The following is a 5,544-nucleotide window of genomic DNA, read 5'->3' on the forward strand; positions in this document are numbered from 1 at the left end:
TATGCGCGAGTGACGGGAATTACGCCTCATTATCTCCTTTCATATAAGACATATAAAATGCACTAGGAAAGCAAAATAGAAAGCATTTGACGGATAAAATGACCATGAAATGTTATAATAGTATGCAAAATAGGTTCAATTATGGGACTAAATGTACGCAAATAAGAGTCGCATCAAACATCCCCAAACCGAACCTGTACTCGTCCCGAGTGAAGAGGTGACTAGAACTAGTACTTTATATAAACTATCCTAATAATATAACCGATGTGAGATAACTAGCGGGTCCCAATCCGCCCCTTCAACTCACAACAAGACAACCATGAGGTAGGATGCCTTCTTACAAGGCAAGGCGGGGCTTGCCAAAATGGCGATACATCCAAACATTAAAGCACACAAAACAAGTAATCGACGCATCTAGAAAAATAAATAGCCACTTTCCTCATCTAAGTGGCGGAAATAATCTACAAGGGAAGCAATCTAAGGGTACACACTCCATGATAGATACGGTTTCTTCAAACTAATAAGCCTAGAAGGATACCAATAAATCACCTCCAAGTTGTGTCAAGATAGGGTACCTTTTTCCTCAATTGTTAAATGTTTTCGTCAAGAGTAGACTCCATATGGTGTTAGAAACACTGGAGGATCGCGGAATTCCCCTTCTTGCCTAGACAAGAAGAAGGGTCGTCCCCTCTCTACCATGCATAAAAGTGGATTCGATGGAAAAAGGGATCAATATGTTTTGAGTTTCATATGGGAATTTGCGTTTGTTGTTGTTATTCCCCCAATTTATTGTGGCATTTGACATTTTTGAGAACAACTTCTTTTTGCCATTTCTTTGATGTTTTGCTTTTCAATGCTTGACAATTTCAACTTTTTGCATTTTTTTTGGAACATTTTCAAAGTCACCCCATTTGTAGCGAGGGTGCTTATATTTGAAGCATAGGAGTTCTTATTTTTGTACTCCTCTTATCTTTGATGCAAATTGCAAACTTTTTCTTTTCTTTTCATTTCTTGAACTCAATTTTGAACAATTTTTTTGCCCATTCCCTTTTGTTGACAAAAATGTGGTAGAATATCGAAGATGGCTTCAAGGGTCACCTTGGAATAAATGGTAGCCAAGAAGTTATCACACCACAAGGTACTCTTGGCTAGGCCTTAATCCATGGGTCAAAGGATATTAGCATGACACATCCTAGGGTGTTTTACAAGTATTCTAATGAGCAAAGTCTTAAGAAGAAAAAGTATCTACAAGGGCCTTATATACACTTGTCAAGCTTCCCAAATAGGCATTTTCATAAAAATTTTCTAACCATGCAACTACATGCCATGATGCAACTAATATATATACAACTCTAATGCATATGCTTCTATCAACTATTATGCCATATAATCTAGATGAAACTTCTAACAACACATAGATACACAAACCGCAACAACAAAATACACCACATCGTCCTTGACATGTAAGCCCATCCTCTTGATATGAGTAATGAAAAGAAATGGAAGAGAAATAGGGATTAGAGCGATCATACCAAGCGGTCTTCATTTTCCCTTGCTAATGCCTCAAATGTAGTTTTGTATCTATGTGAGAAGAGAACAAAAACACAAGTATATACAATCCTACACTACTAAATTAAAGAACATGTTTTTGGTTTTCGAAATTTTCAAATTTTTATGGATTTTGTTTTTATAAAATTAAAAGAACATGTTTTTGGGATTTTTCAAAAAATTTCAATTTTTTTTTGTATTTTGGAATATAAATTCCCATCCCCCACTTTATTTTGGACATTCTCCTCAATGTACATGTAGGAGTAGGAATGAAAAAGAAAGTACGTGTTTTTTGGATATTTTAATTTATGGAAATAAATGCAATGATATGAATGAATGCATGCTTTAACTAAATGCAATTCTATATGACCATATATAACAAATGAATGCAATCTAAGCTAGACTAAATGATGCATGTTCTTCACCTATGATCAAACCTCCCCAAACCGATTTAAGCACTATTTCTAGTGTAGAAAGAAATAGGTTTGGTCATTAGTGACTATGTATGAATTCTAGTCTATATGCAACTAACTACATGAATCATGTGAGATATAATACAATGCAAAATAATCTAATCGTGTGAGATATATTACAATGCAAACTATACATGAGAGATAAGGAAAGAAAAGGGTTCTTACAATCATTGTAGGAGATGAAGATGGTAGATCGGAAGCATATATAGCCATGACACGAGCCAAATGAGAGAAAAAGATGAATTTCAGGGTCAACCCGCTCGGGTTGAAAATAACCCAATCGAGTTCAGCCTCAACCAGCTCGGGTCGAAGGCTGGGACGCGCGTTTCTCAGGAATCCGCCCAGATTCTTGAGCAGGGAACTTTCTTTCTTTTCATGGCCTTTAATACGCACGGGTTGGGCTCGGGATGCACGAATTTCAAGCAGTTTTGACCCAACGCCTTTTTTATGATAGAAAATATGTTCACAAGCCCAAAATCTCCATTTTCTTCATTACTTTACATTTTCTACCTTCTTATTTTCATCAATTTCCTTCAAAAAGCTCAATTAAAAATATGAGATCCTTCCCTTTCATCTCTCATGCTATTTATTAAATGAATGAATGCAAAATTACACTAAATGCATATACACAAATTAATGATTATTGAGGAACTCCATCAAACCAAAGATTGTCAATTAACAATTTCATAGAAAATTATCACTAGCACTCAAAGCACGTAGAAGTCGGTCAAATTCTTGGGAGTGAGATATAAATAGGCATGGATAACAACACGAGATTATGCAATGAAATAATGCCCAAGTAATAGACTGAACAAGCATGTGAAGAATGTTATGACAAAAATTATAAGAGATGTGATGGATGGTAAGAACATGAAATGGGTAATTGGTTGGCAATTCACTCAACTCTTCCTCCAAATAGTCAAAATCACCACATTCAATGCAAGTACTCTCATTATCATCTAAGGTGATTTCAAGGGTGTCTATTTGAGGTTCCCAAATGTCCCCATATTCTTCATCCTAACAAGGTCCATTATCAAAGGGGTTGTCATAACAAGGCTCACCAAGTTCAACACAATTGTCTCCCTCTAATATATCATCCTCAAAGGGCGAGTTTTAACTCAAGTTCACATCCATATCACTCTCGCTTTGCCTATTAACATCAAATTCATGGAAGTTGGGTTCATTGGTACACAAGAAGAGTAAGGTGACGGTATCCAAGAATTGTTCTCAAAATCAAGAATGTACTCCTCCTCATCATCACTCTCTTCATCTACCACTCCATCTACCGGAGGAGGGGAAAATTTGTGGACATAGTGGGTTAACTCAAGGTTATAGGAAGGTGTCTCATTCTCACAAATCTCATTTTCATCATAGTTTCCCTCAATGAATTTTTGAAATGTGGTTTTTATCGCTTCCATACCTTCCTTGGCACTCTCAAATATGTCATATACAATTTGCTTAAGACAATGGATAGTCATGAACTCAACAATATTCCCTAAATTTCTCACAACTCATCTCACATATCCTACCACCACTCAAGTGAAATGCCAAGTTGCAGGTTTCAAGGTTCATGCCATTATAAACAACACAACATGCTTCATAATTTGAAAGAGTAAATCCATGATGCCAAGCATGAGTCATATAATCTTCAAATCTTGCAATATATTTTTCAAATGATTCATTTGAAATTGCCAAAGAGTGAAACTAGACATGTTGATCATATGAAATAGAACAAGTACAATAAAACTCAAGAAGAAGAAGCACAACTAAAAGTAGACAAAAGAACGATTCAAATACACAACACCGTCCCCGGCAACGGCGCCATTTTGATGAGAGTGTCATTGGGGCTCTAAATCAAACACATTTATATTTCTCAACAAACAACTAGTTAGTGGTTAAGTCGAGGTCGATCCATGGGACGGGGGTACTCAAATTGTTCAATCTAATTATGGTTGTGCTTAGGGTTGTCACAATTGTAAAGGGTTGATGATTATAATGTAATAGAAGCAATGGAAAGTAAACAAGCAACAAAAGGAAAAGATGTAAACAAATGACTAAAAATGCTAGGCTGCCGTGGGTTCATAGAGGATTCATGGGAGTTGATCATACAAACATGTTCTCTACTAGATGCAAGCAATTATTGTTGCGATGGGATCGAGTTGGTGTATAAGCTTACAATCCCTAAGAAGGTTTGGGTCCCGGAGCCGAATCGATTAGATTATACAACACCTACAAGTCACTTTAATCTTTCCTATTCAACTATATGCATGGTCTAGTGAGACTCTAGTTGGTGTATAAGCTTACAAGTCTCATTGAAAAGATAGGCGATGGGTAAAAAATGCAAGGATTCATAGGCTCGCATTTCATCAAACATAACATGTGCATAAGTTGAAATCACAACAAGCAAGCAAATAAATTATGAAAACATATTAGATTAAGCATGAATCATTCCCCATGTTTGTTTCCCCTAATTCCCCATTAATCCTAGCTAGAAGACTACTCACTCATTATCAAGTTCAACATGCTAATAAGGTTGTCAATCATATTAACAAAGCAAAACACAATGAATAAATGAAAGTGATTAACAATAATTAAACAATGATAAAGAGAATTATACCTATGAAGATGATTCCAAATAATAAAGGAAAGAATAATAGAAGAAAACTTGATTGATTGATGAAGAGTTGTCAATTCCCCAATAATAACCCAATAATCTTCAATTACTCAATAATAAACTTGAATTACTCAATAATAAACTTGAACAATAATTAAGGAAAGATTAATGTGTAATTTTGTTGAATAATTGAGATTTAATCTATTCTAATCTACTCCTAATGAAAGCTTAATCTAATCTAAGAGAACTTGATTTAATCTAAGGAACCTTGGTCCTTTGATTATTACAAATGGAGTATATATAGTGGTACATCATATCATTAGGTTAAGCAATGGTAGATTAGTAAATAACAATGCTAAGTGTTTGAGCACGGAATTGCAACTCCCGAGGGATATGCACCGATCAGGTAGAAAAGAAAAGCCTTCTATCCAACAATCCACTCGTCCCGAGCGAAATACGAGAAACCTGAGCCTCAACCCGAGCGGGTTGATTTTGTCCCGAGCGGGTTGAGGAGTATCCCGTTCTACTTAAGCCTGACCCGCGTGGGTTGAGCTGCTGTTTCCCTTTTTCTTGCTTTTAAGCCTATGATGCTTCTATATACTCTTTATTCCTACTTCCTTGGTTATCATTCTTGCCTCCTCTTCATAATTAGTCCATCCAAGATCGTCAACAAGCTTCCGAATATGCACGAGAGATGGGAATTCTGCCTCATTATCTTCTTTCCTATAAGACATATAAAATGCACTAGCTAGGAAAGCAAAATAGAAACCATTTGACGGATAAAATGGCCATGAAATGTTATAATAGTATGCAAAATAGGTTGAATTAGGAGACTAAATGTACGCAAATAAGAGTCACATCACCCCCTCAGTAGGAAATGGTACTTTTACTTCCCCATACTCGTCTTTA

Source organism: Silene latifolia, chromosome Y (assembly GCF_048544455.1).
Source record: "Silene latifolia isolate original U9 population chromosome Y, ASM4854445v1, whole genome shotgun sequence".
NCBI classification, from domain to species: domain Eukaryota; kingdom Viridiplantae; phylum Streptophyta; class Magnoliopsida; order Caryophyllales; family Caryophyllaceae; genus Silene; species Silene latifolia.